The sequence below is a fragment of the Lupinus angustifolius genome, unplaced genomic scaffold, assembly GCF_001865875.1.
Source record: "Lupinus angustifolius cultivar Tanjil unplaced genomic scaffold, LupAngTanjil_v1.0 Scaffold_2_248, whole genome shotgun sequence".
Classification (NCBI taxonomy): domain Eukaryota; kingdom Viridiplantae; phylum Streptophyta; class Magnoliopsida; order Fabales; family Fabaceae; genus Lupinus; species Lupinus angustifolius.
The window spans coordinates 1-23,183 of NW_017716657.1; the positions used below are offsets into that span (position 1 = coordinate 1).

The 23,183-nt window shown below is 33.5% G+C and overlaps 1 pseudogene; it reads left to right on the forward strand.

Moving 5' to 3' along the window:
- Positions 1-2,150: 2,150 nt before the first annotated feature.
- LOC109337192 lies at positions 2,151-7,967 on the forward strand (annotated as a pseudogene).
- Positions 7,968-23,183: the final 15,216 nt, after the last annotated feature.

A 23,183-nucleotide genomic window follows, 5' to 3' on the forward strand; every position in this document is an offset into this window, starting at 1 on the left:
CAAGAAACCCTATAAACCACCCCTCATTCCTATCCCAGTGATCGTCTCTCCACCATCATCTCCAGGACAAGAGCAAGAGTCCCACTCTCCACCACAACCATCTTCTGCATACAAGAAGAGGCACCACTTTCGTTCACCACCATCTCCAAAACACAAGCACAAACACCACTCTCCACCACCCCTATCTCTAGAAGACAAGCACTGGCACAACCAACATCCTCACCACAAGCACCATTCTGCCCCACCATCAGGACACAAGCACCATCATCACTTGGCTCCGTCACCAAAACAAAACTAGAAATGGTATTCTTTCCATCAAGCTCGCGTTAATATTAAATTAACGATATGCTCACACATCTTTTCTACATATTTTTCATATATTTTAATATAATTCACTAGTATTTTTAAAGCAACAACATGTATTAATTTTCAATATATAGTCTTAATGATTCATTTCCAAGGGTAAAACTATTTGGTACTGTCATCTAATTATTATACTAACTATATAAAAGTTAAACTCTAATGCTAATTTGAAACAAAAATTCACGTTATGAGACGTCATTTTATTATTAAATACTTTAAGTGGTCTACATTTCTTGTAAAATCTTTGAAATATCATATTTTATCAACAGATTAGTCATGAAAGAAATATTAATACACATGTCTAATAATGCAGGGTCTAAGTAGAAAGTGTGAAGATAATGCCATCATCGATTAGTGTCTTTGGGAAAGTTCATCAAAGTATTTGATTATTGTTTAGAGGAACTAAACGCATGGTTTTGTTTATTGTATTGTGGAGTTTTTATAAAGGGCATTGCCCCTCTTATGTATATATACTTGCTTTCATGCACTGTAATTTTGGGTGTGTGGAAGACAAATCAATATATAAAATAATAATAAATATTTAGTCTTTCATACTCTAAACAAGTCCCTTTTTATTTTGTGATGTTGAGTGAGAGTCTCTTTTGTCATTATTTAACTAGTTGAAGGGTGAACATAGTTTTAATTCATCAATAAATATAAAAATGATATCGATGGATATGATATCGAATATGAAGGTCATGTAATTGTAATAATAATTGTTTTAAATAATAGTTACGTTGGGTTGCACTTATGTAGAATTTTTCATTATAGTCGAAAGATTATGGGAAATGTAACATATATGGCCATAATGACGTTCATGATAATTTATGCAAACTCCAAAACCTCGATATTACAATGACAATTACAAGTTTCAACTTTATGCATTTGTTGGGGTCATTTAATTAGCTCTAAAAAGCAATATTGTCAAAATTAATGTGAAATTACTATTCATCTTTTGAGATAATACACACAAGATACGAACAAGGAGTTTAAACGTAATACATATGATTGTAAAGGCAAAACTACTAAGGCCTTTGTGGGGAAGGTATCCCCACAAACTATAAGTAATATCAAATATAAAGTTGTCACTAGTTTATAAATAAATATCCAAGGTGAAAGTACAATTTTTTTGAGACTTTCTAATTTATAATTTTTTTCATGTTGAGTTATGCTAATTACAAATATTTAATTTATAGCTTCATGAAGTAACATGCAAAAAGCCAATAGAATGGTTTTCTATGTTTAAGAAGCAGAAGATAATTCATAAATATGAATATTACACACTGTTATGCTGTTGTCTGTCATTTTGAATATTTTTATTTTGAAATTTCGGAAATTAAAAATTATACAACATTTATGGTATTTGAACTTGGGACGTAGTGGTTTAAAGACAAGAACCTTACCACTAGGCTATAGCTTCAGTGTTGTTATTTATCTCCAGATTATTAAAATATAGTATGGAATTGAATATTGTTTTGGATTATGTTTTTAATCAAAATTCAAATAAGTTATACCCTTACCTATTATAAAACTATTCAACAAAGTGAACTAATTAAAGAAAAAGTTTCTAAAGTAACATATTTTGTATAGAGTATTCATAATAAATGTTGAATGTTAGTATGTATGTATTCATGTGATTATTAATCAGTCTTTTAGAAGGATATACAGATGCTAGTTGGGTAACTTATATTGAAGATCACGCTTCCACAAGTGGGTGGATCTTCAACCTTGGTGAAGGTGCAGTTTCTTGGAGTTCAAAGAAACAAACTTGCATAGCCGACTCCACGATGGCTGTAGAATTTATTGCTCTGGCTGCAGGTAGTAAAGAGGCTGAATGGCTAAGAAACTTATTCTATGAGATACCTATTTGGCCAAAGCCAATGGCACCGGTATCTATACATTGTGATAGTCAATCTATGCTATCAAAAGCATACCATCAAGTGTATAATGGAAAATCTAGACATATTGGTTTAAGACATAGCTATGTAAAAGAATTAATTGCAAATGGAGTAATCTCCATAGTGTTCGTAAGAACTAAAAAGAATCTTGCAGATCCTTTGACGAAAGGTCTGACAAAAGATATGATGTTGAAAACATTATTGGGGATGAGCCTCAAGCCCATGTCTAATTGATCACCAATAGTGTTAACTAAACTCACACTTGAGTAGCATCAAGTCTTGAGTTCAATGGTGGAAAACACTATTAGAATGATTGCGAGTACTTGACTATAGACACATCCCAAGTGATAAAAGTACTTGGACCATAAGTAAAAAGTTGGAAGGGTGAGTTTTACTCTTAATGAACATATAGCAAGAATTTGTTGGATGCATATTATGGGTGCATTTCTGATATAGTCTACCTATATGAGAATGAAGTTGGCCCGCTTCATAGAGTTAAACGGCTTGACTCTTAAATTCTCATGAAAAGGGTACGTGACACAAGGCCTTATCAAATGTGTCATATTTATAAGTATTTCGATAGTACTGAGATTTCATGTGTGAGTTGTGCATGCTTATTCTAATGACTAGTTGATTCAAAGCTTGTCTACCAATTTCTATTCGGAGTAAATGGAACTCATAACTTACTAAGTAATGGTTCAAATTGTAAGATACCATTATCTGAAACCATGATATTTCCAAATTTATGAGATTTCTTATATTTTGAAAATGGTGGGGATTGTGAAAGATAATTACAAAATATCAGAATTTACTGTTAACTATGTAAAAATTGTTGATGATTTATGAAACAATGTGTCGTTTGGCAATGGGTTCATTGTTGTGTGTTCAATCCCACGTTTCATGATTTTATGTTAACGTTTTTTACAATGCATATAAATAAAAATGAAAAATCACACCTTTGGGATTCTAACCAAGGACATGATGCATAGTAAGCATTATAGCTACCACAAGGCTATTAGGTCCATTTGGTTATTTATTGAACCGTTATGCTACATAACCTTTCGTTAAGGCGTGCAGAACTCTAAAGGTACTTATCTCCCTCAAGTGATATGAACTTCTCTATAGATAGAAATACTTGATGGCATAATCATCCATCCGAATTTTTCATACCTAAGAAATCATCCTCCATTTCTCTAATGCATGAGAGAAGTGTAGGAAACATAACTTTGTAAACTATTATTGAAAGATACGTTTGTTGTGTTTGTGCAAAACATATCAATGTTTTCCAAAGTATCATGAAGGGGATTCACTGTTCATCTCATTTGCATCCAATATACTTAAATTGGTGGGGAGAATCGAACCTAACGGTTAGTGTGGTAACACACGCTTTTGAGGTTTCTACAGGCATATTCTCAACTATTTCTTTGTTTAAGTGGTGCAACATCTTCCCATCATTCAATTTTTATCACACACTTTTTTTTATCTACTGAATGCTCCCTCTTCTACACTTTTCACTTCTACCACTCATTCATTTTTAATGTTTTGTAACATACACAATAACTTCTGAACTTTATTATAAACGTAGTAGTAAAAAATGTTTAATTTTTATTAATCTACTATCATTGTGGACAAGGATTACCTGTCCCCAATCGTGTCTCATTTTCTGTTCCAAACCTATCACATTTTGCCACATGAATAAAAGAAAAATTTAAAAAACAAAAAATAATAAAAAGTCATATTTTGATTGGTTGGGGACATGGAATGAGACACCATTCGAGACAGGTGATCTCAATCCCTATCCTTATAAGAATAGAATAGGCTGGTGTTAATACTATAATAAACATCTTTACTTACTGACACCTGTATGTTGAAGAGGTTAATTATGTCATTTTGTAGATCTGGTTTGAAATTCTAAAATACATAGTTTGCATGTGTATATTAGAGAATTTGGACGGTGGGCTTTCATTACCATATCTTTCTATTAATCAACTTCATCTCTCTCTTCTATGCTGTCTGAAATTCATCTCTCTCTTTTTTCTTCCTCTCAAACTCATCTATCTTCTTTCACCAAAAAATAATTGTGCTCCAACTACTAAACTTATTGTAAGGTAAGAAGAATGAATAAGGTAAAAAAAATTACTCATTTCCCCTCACCATTTTTGTACCATGAGAGAGATTACATGTTCATTTTGTGTCAATTGTTATCTTATTTTTATTTTTATTTTGAAAATGAAGTTTGCATTTTCATTTCCTAAGGTATGTTTACTGCTCCAACTGAGGCAAATGCTGCCCCAAGGTATTTTCACATTTATCATTTTTATGTTAATGAGCCTAAGGTGTTTGATGAAATGTCTGAATGATTGTGGTTTAAGTTTTATGTGTGTTTAACATTTCTTATGTTAAATAAGATTCTGAAATTTTTAGATTGTGATTAACTACAGAAGTCTTTGTTTGAGTATCTCTATGTTGTTGGGTGTTGACACTTTGATTTCATTTTGAAAGCTTATTATTAGATTGTTAGCATCTTAGGGAATATGTCTCTAGATCATAATATGATAAGAAGATTGTTAGTATATGACATGTATATTTTTATTTCGTTATCTCAAAATTTTATGTATGAATGATGTTACAAAAATCATATGCAATAATCATTATATATTTCCAATTGTTTGTCGACACACGTCTAATTTGATATACAGAAAGAAAATTGGATAGAAAGCATTAGTCTACAAATTAGTCATTATTTTCTAATTAGACAAATTGTTAATCATATTCTGTTATGATTAGTCTGAGCATTATTCTAAATGAAATAATATTTTGTTTGTATCTATTAAACATTTCATTTCGAGATTTGGTATTTTTGGACTTCAAAATTATTATATATATTGTGTCTATCTTTATCAAGATTAATTTCTAATTTTTATGATACCATTAATAAAAAAATTACAGTATGGATGAATAGAAGAATAAAAGAACAGTGAGTTTTTTTGTTTAGGGTAGGAAATGTCTTACATTCAAATTCATCCGCTGCTCCAACTGTGGCAAATGCTGCCTCAATGTATATTGTCATTTTTAAGTTAATGATCCTAAAGTGTTTGATGAAATGTCTGAATGATTGTGGTTTAAGTTTTATGTGTATTTAACATTTCTTATGTTAAATAAGATCCTAAAAACTTAAGATTGTGATTAAGTGGACAAGTCTTTGTTTGAGTATCTCTATGTTATTGGGTGTTGACACTTTGATTTCATTATGAAAACTTATATTAGATTGTTAGCATCTTAGAGAATATGGATTTAGATCACAATATGATAAGAAGATTGTATATATTGAGCATTTCATTTTGAGATTTGTTGCTTCTGGAAATGGTTGGACTTCAGAATTATTGTCTATTTTATAGTCTATCTTTATTAGGATTAATTTCTATTTTTATGATTGCATTAATACATTTTTTTGCAGTATGGATGAATAGAAGAATAAAAGAACAATGAGTTTTCTAATTAGAAAATTTGATGTTCATTACAGGAGCACAACTAACAATTTCAGAAGTTGAAAATTTGAATGTAATTTCAGAGAGGGTTCAACTTCTCAATGATTCTAAGTTCCATCCTATAACATTCAAGAGCTTTATGAGAGAGTTGTAACTTCTCAATAGTTGTGCAATTGACCAAGTAGGTAGCATTTTTTCAATTTTTAACACCTATATCAGAATTTGTAGTGAAATTTTCTATGCTTAGGAAGGCTTTAACACCAAATTTCTTCTCTTGATGTTTACCCATATTCTTTTACTATGTGCCAACAGTGTAGAATCAAATATATGTATTTTTATTTACACCTAATTTTTTTTCTCACTTTTCTAAAGTTGTTTGAAAGATGATCTAATCCTTTTTACTTTCAGTTGTATTTTCTATAAAAATTTGTATGTTACTTTAGCCAAGTCTCATTCATTTGTTTGACACTAGCTTGATTTTTCCATTGCCTAGAAATGTTTACAATATTCAACTCAAAGTTACTTAACTATCCCAGTTCACAAAAAGACATCTATAGGGAGCTTTCAAGGGTCAGTTCCATGGAGTAAGTTTTATGCTATTCATTTCCGAGTCTAATTATTTTTTTCTATTTTGCATGTTAAACTTTAGGAAAATGTATTGATTGTAGAACTTTAGACAAGACTATTTCAAATTTAGAGATGGAATTGGTTGCTACAAGGGTAGCTCATGAGTTTATACAAAATGACTCTCCTATTTTAGAAGATATAAGCATGACTAGATCATCTGATAAGAGAAAGTACCTAATGAAGGTATGTATTAATACTACATATAGCAGCCACAAGGTTCATGATTTGATCCTTCTGCTATTATTTTATTTCATTATGTTTGCTTTTTGATTGTGGTTGGAGATGTTGATTCTTTTAATAACAATGCAAATAGGTGATAAAATAAATAAGCTAGTGGAAGAGAAGGGCATTATCATGCGCTTTGTGATTGGACACAGGTAGCTAAGCCATCTTTCCTTCAATGATTTGATTATATAATTGGAAATTTTATCATGCTTTTGTTTATATTGCACTTGAAAATGCTTTGGTAAAAGATATCTTTAGTTCGATAGTAACCATGCCTTCAAGCTGTATTGTTAGACAATATAAGGTGCTGTGAAATATTATCATTGATAATATTCATTGTTAGTTATAACTCATAAGCATATTCAATGAATTATAAATTTGACCATTTTTTAATCTTTATCAAGTGCTAAATCAAGAAGTATTTTAGACAAAGTAATTAAAGCAGAGGATAAAAATGCATGGAGATTTCTTGAGGTTGGTAATTTAAGATATATGATCATTTTTCTTCATTGTGTCTTCCCTTTCCCATGCAAAATTAGGGGTTGTTGTTTTGAACTTATGGGATATTGATTTCTATGTTAAATTTGATGATGGTATTCATGTAAATATATGTATCTAAAGTTTTAAAAAATCTTGATAATCTCTAACTTTATATATAAAATCATCGGGATTTGGCATTTTGGAATTAACTTAAGCCTTTGGGATGTTGAAAATATAAAAATGTTAACCTACAAAATGCCAAACATAAGTTTATATGAAAACTATTTGCCTTACTTTGTTATTCAATATGTTTCAGCAACACTGAGAGAAACTTTAGCTAGAGACAGATCTAAACCTAGGATATATATTGGATGCATGAAATCTGGACCTATCCTATCTCAAAAGTAAGGCATACTTTTCTTTTATATTTGTTTTGTTGAATTATATAGTTAAAACTTGCATAACTTCTTACATGTCTACTTTGTTGCGCAGAGGTATAAGGTACCATGAACTAGAACATTAGAAGTTTGGCGAGTCGGGAAACAAGTACTTTCGTAATGCCACAAGACAGTTGTAGGACATTTCCATCGTTTTGGCTTCATACTTGCACTGAATCAGTAAGTGCTACTTCACTTATGATGGGGGAAAAAAATTCAATTAAAAACGAAATCAAATTAGTAGACTGAAGAGTGCTAAAATTGTGCTCTTGCAAATTCTTGGTTGGGTTACTCTTGCAAATTGTGAATGGAAGGCTCAGGCAGACAACATTTGTGTTGCTTTATTTGATTGGAGTTGTAGTGAGATTTGTAGATCTGCTGAAAGAATAAAAGAGGTGCATACGAGGTGTGGAGAAGGTGAAAATGCTTTATAGAATGCAACTTTCTAGGATGTGTAACTTTGGAGTTCTTCCTAACGGGCGTTCAGTCCATTGCTGCATTGTCTACGACTGAAGCAGAATATATTTCAGCAACGGAGGGTGTGAAGGAGGCTATTTGGCTCCGAGGTTTGGTAAATGAACTTGGTCTAATACAGGGTGTTCTTACAGTGTTTTGTGATAGTCAAAGTGCTATTCATTTGACCAGGAATAATCGTTATCATGACAAGACCAAACACATTGATATAAAACGTCACTTTATCCGAGATATTGTTGCTATTGGTGAAATTATGGTGGAAAAGATTCACACATCAGAGAATCCAGCAGATATACTTACCAAGCCACTTCCGAATACCAAGTTCCAACTTTGCTTGGACTTGGTTGGTCTCTACAGCACTTGAGTGCCCTTCGGGGCATTATTTGGCGATGAGCAACTTATCAAATTCGAGCCAAGGTGGAGATTGTTAGATGCCTCTCATTACTATGCCTTAAAAGAATTTTATGACAATTTTATGGCTCTCTTTAAGGGCATTTTATGTCACTTTTATGGCTTTGTTTCCAAGCATCCAATGCTTGGAATCCAAGATACCAAGACTTTGCTTGCCTATAAAAGGACACATATAGAGAGCTTCAAAATCATCTTCACAACACACAACATCTCTTTCATTTACACATATATTGTGAGTGCATTCTTGGTGAGAATTCTTGTTCCATTTGAGAGAGTATTTGTGAGAAAAATATTGTCATTTGTCCTCATCATTATAAGAGGATTTCTTGTACTCTTCTTTTTTACATAGTGGAATTTTGCTCTTGATCGCCCGTGGTTTTTTTCCTCTCACACTGAGGGGTTTTTCCACGTTAAATCTTGTGTGTTATTTTCTTTATCCTTTACTTGCTTCTCTTTTGTTCTCAATTGATTCAATCCTGTGCTTCCGCATTGTGCTCTAACCTTAACAAGTGGAATCAGAGCTCTTACTAAATTGAGAATTTCAAAATGTCTGCAAAATTTGACATTGAGAAGTTTGATGGCAAAATTAGCTTTTCTATTTGGCGAGTCCAAATGAGGGCCGTTCTTATCCAGAGCGGATTAAAGAAAGCTTTAGATGGGAAGTCAAAGAAACCAGTTTCCATGACCGATGATCAATGGGACGAGTTGGATGAAAAGGCGCTTTCAACAATTCAACTTTGTTTGTCGAAGGAGGTTCTTCGTGAGGTTGCCAATGAAGAAACCGCTGCGGCTTTGTGGCTGAAGTTAGAAACTTTATACATGACCAAGAGCCTCGCAAACAAGCTTCGTCTCAAAGAACGGTTATACACCATTCGTATGGTTGAAGGTACTCCTATTCAAACTCATCTTGATGAGTTTAATTCTATTATTATGGATATGCAAAATATTGATATTAATATTGAAGATGAAGACAAAGCTGTTTTGTTGGTTGTCTCTTTACCTTCTACCTATAAGCACTTCAAAGAAATCATGTTGTATGGAAATAATGATACCTTATCCTTTGAAGATGTTAAATCTAATTTATTGTCCAAAGAAAAATTTGATCTTGAAGTTAATTCTGTGGACAAGGGTGAGGGCTTAAGTGTTCGAGGTAGAACTCAAGAAAAAGGGAGTACCAATTATAAAAAGTTCAGATCCAAATCCAGAGGTCGCAAATCCAACAAAACTTGTCGCTATTGCAAGAAACCGGGGCATGACATTCCTGATTGTTTTATCTTAAAGAAAAAACAAGAAAAACAAGATAAGGGAAAATTTCAACAATCCTCTGAAGCTGCTAATATTGAAGCCAATTCTGACGGTGATATTCTTTTATCTGTTGTCTCTTATAATAATAGGAGTAAAACAGAATGGATTCTTGATTCTGGATGTACTTTTCATATGTGTCCTTATAAGGACTTATTCACCACTTTTGAACATGTTGACAGTGGTGTTGTTTTGATGGGCAATGATACCCAATGCAAAGTTGCAGGAATAGGTACTATTCAGATCAAGGCTCATGACGGTGTTGTCAGAACCTTGGCTAATGTCCGCTATATTCCAGATTTGAAGCGGAACTTAATTTCTCTTGGCACCCTAGAGTCTCTCGGGTGTAGGTATTCAGCTGAAGGTGGAGTTCTAAAGGTATTGAAAGGTGCTATGGTATTATTGAAAGCTAACCGGATTGGTAGTTTATATGTCTTGCAAGGTTCTGTTGTGACAGGTTCAACAGCTGTATCTTCTTCAATGCATGATAATGACATTACCAAATTATGGCACATGCGCCTGGGCCATATGAGTGAAAAAGGTATGCACCTTCTAAGCAAACAAGGTCATCTTGGTAAACATGGCATTGGTAAATTGGATTTTTGTAAACATTGTGTTTTTGGGAAACAGAAAAAGGTTAGTTTCTCCACTGCAACTCACCGTACCAAAGGTATTCTTGATTATATTCATTCTGACCTTTGGGGGCCTTCTAAATTTCCTTCTCATGGAGGATGTCGCTATATGATGACCATCATTGATGATTTTTCTCGCAAAGTTTGGGTTTATTTTCTGCAGCATAAAAATGAGACTTTCTCCACTTTCAAGAAGTGGAAAACTCTTGTTGAAACCCAGACAGGGAAGAAAGTGAAGAAGCTTAGAACAGACAATGGATTAGAGTTCTGCAATGGTGATTTTAATGAGTTCTGCACAAAAAATGGTATTGCTAGACACAAAACTATTCCAAGAAATCCTCAACAAAATGGTGTTGCAGAACGGATGAACAGGACTCTACTTGAGAGAGTTCGTTGTATGCTCTCAAATGCTGGGTTATGGCATCGGCGTGAATTTTGGGCTGAAGCAGCATCTACTGCTTGTTACCTGGTTAATCGTTCTCCACATTCAGCACTTGATTTCAAAATCCCAGAAGAAATTTGGTCAGGTAATCCTGTTGATTATTCTAACTTAAGAATCTTTGGATGTCCTGCTTATGCACATGTTAATGATGGTAAATTAGCTCCAAGAGCTGTTGAGTGCATATTTCTTGGTTATGCATCTGAGTCTAAAGGATATCGCTTATGGTATTCTGATGCAAAGTCACGGAAATTAATTCTTAGCAGAGATGTGACTTTTAATGAGGATGCATTTTTATCTTCTGGAAAACAATCTATTGTGTCTTCTTCTACTAGTACAGGTAATCTGCAGGGTACTAGCGAGAAGGTGGAGTTGATAGTGAAACCTACAGTTCCTAATGTTGATGTTCCATCTTCCTCTACAAATCAATCTAGCATTGATGATCATTATGTTGATTGTGATGACAGTACAACTTCTCCTATTCATCAGCAAGAAGATGATTATTGTATTGCTCGAGACAGAACCAGAAGACTAATTAAAAGGCCAGCTAGATACACTGATGGTGATAATTTAATTGCTTATGCAATGTCAGTTGCACAAGAGGTAAATGATGATGTTGAACCTGCCAGCTATACAGAAGCTGTTTCTTGTGTTGATTCGTCACAGTGGCTAGTGGCTATGAATGAAGAGATTGAAAGTCTTCATAAGAATGGTACTTGGGCTTTGACAGAGCTTCCCGAAGGCAAACGACCATTACGATGTAAATGGATCTATAAGAAGAAAGACGGTATTCCCGGGGTTGAAGATCCAAGATGCAAAGCACGACTAGTTGTTAAAGGTTTTAATCAAAAGGAAGGTATTGACTTTAATGAGATATTCTCACCTGTTGTTCGTCATACTTCTATTCGTGTTTTGCTTGCTTTTGTTGCTTTATTTGATTTGGAGTTGGAGCAACTTGATGTAAAGACAGCTTTTCTACATGGAGAGCTGGAAGAAGAAATTTACATGGAACAACCTGAAGGATTTATTGTTCCTGATAAGGAGCATCTTGTCTGTCGATTGAAGAAATCATTATATGGCCTTAAGCAAGCTCCCAGACAATGGTACATGAGGTTTGATTCTTTTATGATTGGGCAAGGTTATTGCAGGAGTCAATTTGATGACTGTATTTATTTCCAGAAATTTCCAAATGAATCATTCATATACTTGTTACTGTATGTTGATGATATGCTAATTGCTTCACGTGACAAGTCTTTGATCCGGAAATTGAAAATTCAACTCAATAATGAGTTTGAGATGAAAGAATTAGGTGCAGCCAAGAAAATTCTTGGTATGGAGATTCACAGGGATCGTCAAGCTGGTAAATTGTTTTTATCCCAAGAGAAATATATTGAAAGAGTGCTTGAAAGGTTTAATATGAATAATTGTAAACCTGTTTCTACTCCACTTGCTGCACATTTCAAGTTATCTTTAGATCTTTGCCCACATACAGAGGAAGAGATGGAGCGTATGTCACATATTCCTTATGCTAGTGCAGTTGGTAGTCTTATGTATGCTATGGTGTGCACTAGACCTGATTTAGCATATGCTGTTAGCATGGTAAGTCGATATATGCATAATCCTGGAAAGGATCATTGGAGTGCTGTAAAATGGATTTTTCGGTATCTAAAAGGTACTTCTGGTATTGGCTTGGTATTTGACAGAAACAAGGCTACAACTGATGACGTTGTAGGTTATGTTGATTCGGATTATGGTGGTGATATTGACAGAAGGAGGTCTCTTTCTGGTTACATCTTTACTCTCTGTAATAGTGCTATTAGCTGGAAAGCTACTCTTCAGTCCATTGCTGCATTGTCTACGACTGAAGCAGAATATATTTCAGCAACGGAGGGTGTGAAGGAGGCTATTTCGCTCCGAGGTTTGGTAAAGGAACTTGGTCTAATACAGGGTGTTCTTATAGTGTTTTGTGATAGTCAAAGTGCTATTTATTTGACCAGGAATAATCGTTATCATGACAAGACCAAACACATTGATATAAAACGTCACTTTATCCGAGATATTGTTGCTATTGGTGAAATTATGGTGGAAAAGATTCACACATCAGAGAATCCAGCAGATATACTTACCAAGCCACTTCCGAATACCAAGTTCCAACTTTGCTTGGACTTGGTTGGTCTCTACAGCACTTGAGTGCCCTTCGGGGCATTATTTGGCGATGAGCAACTTATCAAATTCGAGCCAAGGTGGAGATTGTTAGATGCCTCTCATTTCTATGCCTTAAAAGAATTTTATGACTATTTTATGGCTCTCTTTAATGGCATTTTATGTCACTTTTATGGCTTTGTTTCCAAGCATCCAATGCTTCATATCCAAGATACCAAGACTTTGCTTGCCTATAAAAGGACACATATAGAGAGCTTCAAAATCATCTTCACAACACACAACATCTCTTTCATTTACACATATATTGTGAGTGCATTCTTGGTGAGAATTCTTGTTCCATTTGAGAGAGTATTTGTGAGAAAAAATATTGTCATTTGTCCTCATCATTATAAGAGGATTTCTTGTACTCTTCTTTTTTACATAGTGGAATTTTGCTCTTGATCGCCCGTGGTTTTTTTCCTCTCACACTGAGGGGTTTTTCCACGTTAAATCTTGTGTGTTATTTTCTTTATCCTTTACTTGCTTCTCTTTTGTTCTCAATTGATTCAATCTTGTGCTTCCGCATTGTGCTCTATCCTCAACAAGCGAAGATTTTTACTTTACATTACAATGCATCATAGCATGCAAAAACTCTCTTTTTTTTCTCTATATTTTTGTGAAGCATAGAGAATTATGATATTAAAGGAGAAAACTAGGGTGATAAAGAGAGCTCTTGCCCCATTGACCTTGTAAATTTTAAGAAGAGATTACCATTGTAGCAAGCCATAAAAGAAATCAAAAGATAGTCCATATTCATTTTTTGATGCTTGAAGGGCCACTGTATTTGTTAATATAGTTCTGACTATCAAGCTCCTAATAAATATATGTTTTGGTGGTTGTTACTACTCTTACTACAAAGATTCTATCTAAATTTTACTCTTCTAATTTATCAATAAATATATCAATATCAATATTTGATATTCTACTTATTTTGTTCATTTTGGATGGTAATAAATGTTATTGACACTCCATATTGTCTATCCACACTCTTTATTGACCAATCAGTATTATATGTTTAGTTTTATAAAATTATCATTGGAAAATAGGAAGGATGAATAAACAGTTGAGACTATCTATAATAAACTCATTCATGTAAAAAGAAAAATGTTATCCACAAAAAAATAAAGTATCAATCATTCATTTCTAAGTAAGAATGATGTATTTTTTTCAATTATTTGGTCTATTTGAATTACAAAAAACAAGTTTTGTCTATAAAAACACTTATCATAAGAACATTAAGTTTTTAAACAAGATTATGGAAAAATCATTCTACACTGAAAATAAACTTAAAACTAAAATAATCAATATTTATTAGGGAAATAATTTTTAAATTATAAAATTGTTGAAGTTCTCAATATATTGAAAAGGTAATCAAATTATTATTTCTTTTGAATTGGCATTTTAGGGTATAACTTTCATCATTTTGAAAATTGTATATTAAACTTAAGAAAAAATTAGCCAATAATAACTCCATAATTTCTAAATTTACATACAACTTCTAGTCTTCTCAAGTAATTTTATTGCCAACTTAAATAGTTAAAAATACTTGACAACTTGGTGATTCCTTAAACTTCATTTTCTATATCTTCCAATTTTAGTGTAAGGAAGTCAATAAATATCATATATTAGTTGCATATTTCAACACCATTGTTTATCTCATTCAATTGTATTGCTTCAAATTGTTAATTATGAATTATTTTATAATTTTTAATTTAGTATTTTTACTTACGTAAAGCTAAGGCATAGCAACCCATACGATTGCTGACAAACCTACAACATCTCTACAAGACGAACAGTTTCTGCAATCTATAGCAATATTTTCCTCAACAATTGAGATTGTGGATCAAATCAATGAATATGTTATGAGTAAAATTTCAGGTGAATTTTTTTAAACGTCTTTAAATTTTCATTTTGTTCAACATAATAGATTATTAATCTTATACTAATAAATATTCTAACGTATAAGTATAGGTGAGAAATATGAATATCTAAGTTCAAATTCAGTTGATATGTCTGATGCTAATGAAAGTGAAGCATTCAAATACTAACCCTTGAATTTATAAACTCACTTACAAACTCCGTTCTTCCCAATCATAAGATAAAGTTGAAAGTTGGAACTCTTATATTACTATTGATGAATTTAGACTCGTATGAAGAAGTTTCCAAAATCTCTGACAAGTATTATATAACTTATATTAAATTGTAGAGTAAATACCCATTTTAGTCCCTCATTTTCTTCTTCCTTACCAGATTAGTCTTTCAAAAAAGAAAAGACCTAAAATGGTCACCAAAAATTTCAAATGTGGGTCAAATTAGTCCTTTTTGGGTCAAATTAGTCCTTTTTGGGGTCAATTAGTCTCTACCAAGTGTTGTAAAACATGTTAAAAATGACTAACTTGACCCACATTTAATTTTTTTGGATCATTTTAGGTCTTTTCTTTTTGAATGACTAAACTGGTAAGGTCGAAAAATATGAGGGACTAAAATGGTATTTACTCTAAATTGTATTCTAAACTTTTCTTCATAGTAATTTATTTTTTATTTAATATAACACGTCCTACACCATGTTATTGGACCACAACTCTAATTCATCATTCAAATATATAAAAATCATCTTTCATAAGGTAATCATCAATTAATTTTTAATTTACAAATTATTTTACACTGTTTAAATAAATTCATGCAAAATATACTATACCCGTGCGAATGCACAGTTAACCTACTAATAAATTGATTGAAATGAAACTCAAAGTCGTCCAAATATTGTCAAACTTCCGGTTAAAAACTAAATAGTCAAAGGATATATAATTGCTCACATGACATAAAAAAATTTCTTTTCAATTTGTATATTGTTTTGAGATATTTGGATGTTTTTTTAGAAGTAAGCTAGACAAAATTGAGTATTCGCACATAGGTTAGGTTGACCCCTTCCATTTTTTTGTCTCCCATATTCTGGTTGGTCGAGAACTTGTCCAAAATAGTTGTCTGCAATGTTAATACTAGGTAAATAATATTTAGAATTTACAAAAAATTATTCAATGACAAGATGATGTAAAGTATTTCAAACCAGCTTTTGTTGTATGTGAATGTCTTCTTTGTCAATAACATTTCATATCTCATATGTCCAACTTATAAATGGTATACTCATTAATGTTAACAACCATTAAAAGACAACATAAAATAAAAACTTAGACTTTTATTTTCTTAATTAAAAGACAACATAAAATAAAATTTGTTAGAAGTATTACATACTTTAACTTAGTAGAGGGAGGCATCCACATATTCGTATAATTTGTAATAATCTCATGATCCAACTTTCTAAGATGGAATTCAACCTAAACATAAGAATGTTGTAGTTATTTACATTTTGAAAAGTATACATTTATATTATTTATTTATTTATTTCTCCTTATCGAAAATGAAGGGTACATATACCAAGTTACGATAGGAGCATCACCATGTGTTCTTAGTTTGGCAAGTATGGTGAAAATCTGTTCAATTTTTATTGATAATTTATTATATATTTACAAATAAATATAAATTAAAATCAGAAGTTTGAAATTTAATTTTTTATTAATATATCTTCTAGTAAATATGTCCCCTCTAGTGCAATAATAACACACACAAAAATGGAAGTGGAAGGCATTGTAAGAAAAATATGAAAAAAGATAATAATTCTCACTACATGTTAAGTTGATCATTGAAAATATAAGTAGAGATACGAGATTCCTCCCAATTGAGGTCCATACTTGGAGCATGCCCAAAACAAGTTTTTACTTCTTGTTACTAAAAAAATAATGTTGCAAATTTTAATCAATTTTATTTAATGTTACTTGTTACTTGACAATGGAGTAATATCTTGGGGATTGTATGACCTCTTGGTTTAGAGGGTTGTGTCGGAATTCTTTTGCAATATCTTTTCACCGCGGAATGAAGTAGAAATTGACCCCTTACTCTTTTTAATTGGTTTATCCCTTGAATTTGGTATGTTAAACAATCTTTTACCAATTTCGTTAACTCATTGTTACCTTCTTCTGCACAATTTTCCATTTAGAACCAAAATTTTAAGGGTTATATAATTGTTACCTAATATTACATAATAATCTTTGACAAGTAGAAATTGAAATAAATATTACCTTCCAACTTTTTCTTCCGAATGGGATACTTGAGTTAAGGGGCACATTTGTTGTCCCACACTTAGTGTCACTCCATGTGCTATGACCTTATGATTGGTCAGCAAATCACTCAAAAATTAAATTTTAAGTTAAAAATATTTTTGTCAACCAATCACAAGGTCATGACACATAGAGTAACACTAAATCTGAGACACTAGATGTGCACCCCTTGAGTTAGGAGTCTTCATTTGATATGGACATTTTGATTTACTATGATCTCTATCTCCTTTCAGTTTGTCAATTATTGTGCAATGACCGATTATGTCATGTGCACAGTAATTTTCATGCACACTATCATCATTTGAGATAGTGACGATGATTTGAGGGGTGTGACCATTTTTTGTTTTGCACGTTTGCACTAGAATGAGCAACATTTCTTTCTTAAACTATTCAAACTCTTCCTCTAACCATTCAAAACGTTGTATTAGAGGTTGTGTTGGGATTGTTTGAAATATGTTATTATATGAAGTCTCATTGTTTAGTATTAGAATAGAGTAGAATATCAATATTATATATTGGATTCCAGTCCCTTGTTATAATCTGCACCAGATATAAGCACAAAATATAAACACTCCATGGGCAGGTGGGCCCATGAGTGTGCTAGGGTTTGTAATCCTTATTCTCTAATAATATCTTGGTAGCCGCTCAACGCTCTCGAGGATGTAGGCACGATTGGCCGAACTCCGTTAACAAATTCTCCTGTTCCTTCTCTTCTATTTATTCTATGTCTTTATTTGATTGCTTGTGGCCAATGCTGCGCAACAATCGCTTCCGCTGCACCAACAAGTGGTATCAAAGCCGATGGTTCGACGACTCAAATGGAGTATTGAAGAAGCAAGTGGTCGGTAGATTCATGAGGAATCCTTGTGTCAAAAGTCTTCCTGACGAGAGGTTAAGGCGACGTGTTCCGTTGAAGAAAGGATAAGCCAACGGCGATGCAAGTAGATAGAGAGTTGAATTCTGGTGTATTCAATACTCAAAGGGGAATTCACACTTGAGGGGGAGATGTTGGGTATTCCAAGTGTGAATGAAGAAATCCCATATTGGACAAAAATGGATGAGTTAAAGAGCACATAAGTGGATGGACCCATAGACTTAATGCCTTAAGGTTTTGGGTCAAGATGTGGTGTCAAGCCCACTTCTATGCTTCTTTCACTTAGCTCATGGAGGAATGTTGTAACTCATGGATGAAGATCTCTCAACAATCGGTATCAGAGCCAATTGGTAGGTGGTTCTTAACCTAGACGTCAAATAATGGCTAAAGAGGGTGAACGCATGATGGCTATACAAGGTGCGTCAAAGGTAATGGCAAAGATATAGTAGATAAGATTCTTGTCCTCCAATCAAGACCTCCTAGTCTTAGTGAAGAATCCCAATCTCTATGGTGGTACGACACCAAGAGATTAATCCAGAAATACACAAAAACATATTAAAATAGCAATGTATTATAAGCACAATGATGCTTGAAATATTACAAGAAAAGATCTTAAGACTAACTCACTCACTAATCACTCAAGCCATCAAGAATCATGTGAGTTAATCAAAACAGAAATCAAAGAATCTCTCTATCAATCTTTACAAATAATGCATGAACATGTGAGCAAGATAAGGATGAGCATATGAATATGTAAAACAATATGCAAAATCAGAAGTCAATTCAACATGATAACTCTCTTCTCACACATGCAACTCTTTTGCAAAAACAGTAAAACAGAATGAAATATGCTCTCTAAAATCAGCCTTATATAATAGAATGCAATGCTACAGTTTTCTGGAAGTTGCCTCTTTTTATATTAATTAGTTTTGGCAGTTGGATTCGTTGCAAACAGTTAAACGGTTAAAACAGAAATCAGTTATAACAAATAACAGACCTGTTAATCGATTAAGGCTACCCGTTAATTGATTAACCAGTGCAATAGAATGAAACAGAAAACAGTTGTAACAGAAACACTGATTTAGCAGAAAAAAAGTTGAGTTAATCGATTAAGTCACCACGTTAATCGATTAACTGGCACATTAAAGTACATGGTTCAAAAGGTAAACTTCTCATATGTTATGCACAACTTATATACATGTTCTAGCAATTCTATTATGCCTAATATGCACATATAACATGTATGATTCATGCATGAACATACAATTAACTAGATGATATGTCTCATGAATATGATATGACAATTAAGATGGCTTGAGAGACTAGCACCTAGGTTCACCGCACCTATACTCGCTTACTACGGCACACATCCCAGACTACTTAGAATAGTGACTCTAATTATATCCTAGTATAGATCTGACCAAATGAGCATAAGGCATGTTGATTGTTGAGCCATCTTCAAGCTTTAATAGAACCTTGTCTTCATCAAAACATAGGCAAAGTATTGCTAGTGCTATCCTTGACACTTTGCACTTTCAATCTCCCCATTTTTGATGATGACAAACACCACATCAAAATTGTTCAAAACGTTTGACGAATTTAGCTTGATGGTGAGTTTGCATAATTGTTGTTAATGGTTGTTTTTCAAAGATACAAAGTTGAAGCGCATTTGCTCCCCCTTAGATAAGCAATCATTATTACGGAAGCTATGTAAAACAACCTGCAAAATACATGTCACACAACAAACAACCTTTCTCCCCCTTTTGACATCATCAAAAAGATACAAGTATTCAATTCAAGTCAAAAGTCAGAAGAGATATTATAGTTATGACAGGCTATAATTAATCAATTAATTTTGGACGAGTAATCAATCAACCAGCTGTAAGAAGCTTGAACAAATGCACATTTATACAGCATTTAATCGATTAACAGAAGGTCTTAATCGATTAAATGGACAACAAACAGCAACAGAACAGTTTTAATGGCATGAAAGGCTTTGTTTACTCAAATTAAGCATGGAATGATTAAGCATTTGACATATTTGAGCAGTTAGCAGTAGGCATAATCATTCAATATTGACACATACACCAAACATGATCAAGATCCATTTAAACAAAGGAGTATACTATTTGCAACATAATTAATACTCAAGCATGAACAAGATAATTCGAAATCATTGTAAAGCAATGTCAAGTTTTAAAGCAGTAATTCAGCAGAAGTTATAGAAGGAACAACAAAGTCCATTAGCTAGGAAGGATAAAACTAAGGCTCTAAGGGCTCCTAACTAAGGATGAGATGGAGGGTTTTGGTTGTCAGGAATCGTCGAGCTACTACCACCCTTGATGAAGGTACTCAGCTTGTTGAACTCAGCACACAATCTTCTAGTTTGTGAGTCAGCAGTGGTCTGAACATAGTTCCTCAAAGATTGGTAATGTTTGTCAATATAAACATTCTGACGCTCCTCAAAATTCTCCAAATCTGTATAATATGAGTCCTTTAGAGACTGAAAGTGGAGATCCATCCTATTGTTGAGACGTTGTTCCATAGCATCCATGTAGGCTTGTCCGAAAGCAGGTTCCTGTGATGCCTGTCCTGAAGACTCCCCCTGTGTAGCAGCAAATGGCTCTTGGTTATCATCTTGATCATCCTCACCAGAAGGGTCAAGATTCACAGTGTTGAAGTCCTCTTGATATTGTCATTTGTTATCGTACTTGTAAATACCCATCTCATGAATCAGACTTTCACCAATCAAGTGGTCCTTGTCTGAACAGTCTAACACTATAGTATCTGAAACATCAATATGTAGATAATCAATAACTCGCGAAATGAAGATACTATAAGGAAGCAACCTTGATTGAAAAGTGGAGACGCTATACATGACCTTCAACATCTCATCAGGCCAATTAATCATGATGTTCTCCTTCACAGCAAACATGAACGTCAAATCATTCACTGTAGGTTGTGAATGATTTGTGTTCTTTTGAATCAAAATATAGGCAATCAAGTAGTGTAGGAGCCTATTCTCCACGGACAGCAACCCAGCTTTGGTCAATTCACCCTGAACATATAATTGAGGTCTATGCAAACAAGACTTATACATTTCAACATCATCAAAAGAGTTGTTGTCTTCCCAACCATAATCACTTAAACTAGCACCAGTACAAGATAAACCACCCACGTTCATAAAGATATCTTCATTAATCTCAAACAGTTTTCCAGCAATCATTGACCAATACTTCCCATCTTTGTATCTAAAGTTGGCATAATACTCCCTAACTAGAGCAGGGTAAATGTTACCTTTTAATTCCAAGAAAGAGACAGCCCCTTGAGCTTGCAAACCATGCGGAAAGTCGAAGTTTTGTTCCGCTAGCCAAGTCAAATTCACAAACTGAATGTATGTGGGTTTCCTCCCCTGAAATTTGAACAACTGGGTTTCTTGTAGAATCAATGAATAGTGCGGGTCCCCGCGGTCCTGCCTTGCTTGTTGAGATGGCACGACTTTTGGGGAACGCGGTGGACGTTGAGCGATTGTCTTGATTCTCTTAACATGTCCTATCTCCATTGCTATTGAAACTGAACCGTGATGAAGGTTTAATGGAAGGATTGAGGTAAACCTAGGGTAGGGTTTTCAATTTGGGGAAAACGAATTTCTTGGAAATAAGGGATGGAGAAGCCGGTTTATGGAGTGGAGGTGGTGTGGAGTGATTCGATTTGGGCTAGGTTAAAGCTTAGGGATGATGTTGGACTTGCTCCTCTGAGATTTGAGAGAAAAGGGGATGAATGGGGTTTTGAAAAATGCCCAGAAACGCTTTTGTTTCTGATATACTGATGTCGTTAATCGATAAACAACTTACCTTAATCGATTAACCTGAGTTAAAAGTGTCAGGTTTTAAAATGTTTGCCCAGGTAATCGATTAACTTATGGTCTTAATCGATTAAATGCATCAGATACAGTGTTTTGGATGTTTTTAAAGGCATGCAAAGATTTCAAACTCATTATTAAATCAATTTTAAGCAATCACATATATTTATAAGACTTTTATACACATAATCATGGATTATACAAGGGATTATGAGCATTCGACATGTTTTTATAATAAATCATACAATGCAAATAAGTCATGCAAGGCAATTACATAGATAAGCCATGCAAGGCAAGTTAATATAAGCTCAATCAAGATATTTTTCATCAATGATTCCTAGTTCTCTTCAAAGAACAAAGAAAGTATCTCGTTAGAGGGGCTTGGTGAAAATATCCGCTAATTGCTTAGATGTTTCAACAAATTCTAACACACAATCACCTTTTTGAACATGATCACGCAAAAAATGATGCCTTATTTCAATATGTTTGGTTCTAGAATGCAAGACGGGATTCTTGGAAAGATTAATGGCACTTGTGTTATCACACTTAATAGGGGTCTTTTCTAATATGAGCCCAAAGTCCTTAAGTTGTTGCTTCATCCAAAGGATTTGAGTGCAATACACGCCAACGGCAATGTATTCCGCTTCAGCGGTGGACAAAGCAACGCATGCTTGCTTTTTGCTATGCCATGCAACTAAGGAACTGCCTAATAGGTGACAAGTCCAACTAGTGCTTTTTCGATCCAACTTACACCCAGCGAAGTCAGAATCGGAGTACCCTACCAAGGATAAGGAGGCATCCCTAGGATACCATAATCTCATATTTATAGTTCCTTTTAAATATCTCATGATAAGTTTTACAGCAATATAATGTGATTCTTTTGGCAAAGCTTGGAATCTAGCACACATGCAAACGTTAAACATAATATCGGGGCGGCTAGCATTTAAGTACAATAATGAGCCGATAATCCCACGATATTTAGTTACCTTAATTGCTTTTCCCTTTTCATCTTTGTTCAGATAACATGCAGATGCCATAGGTGTAGATGCATCTTTACATTGCTCCATATCGAACTTATTTAGTAATTCTTTGCAGTACTTCGATTGATGAATGAAGATGCCACTTTCCATTTGTTTAATTTGAATCCCAAGGAAGAAAGTCGGCTCGTCCATCATCGACATCTCAAACTCCCCCTGCATCAACTCAGAAAATTCCTTACAAAGGATGTCATTAGTAGATCCAAAGATAATATCATCAACATATATTTGAACAAGTAAAACATGATTATCTAATC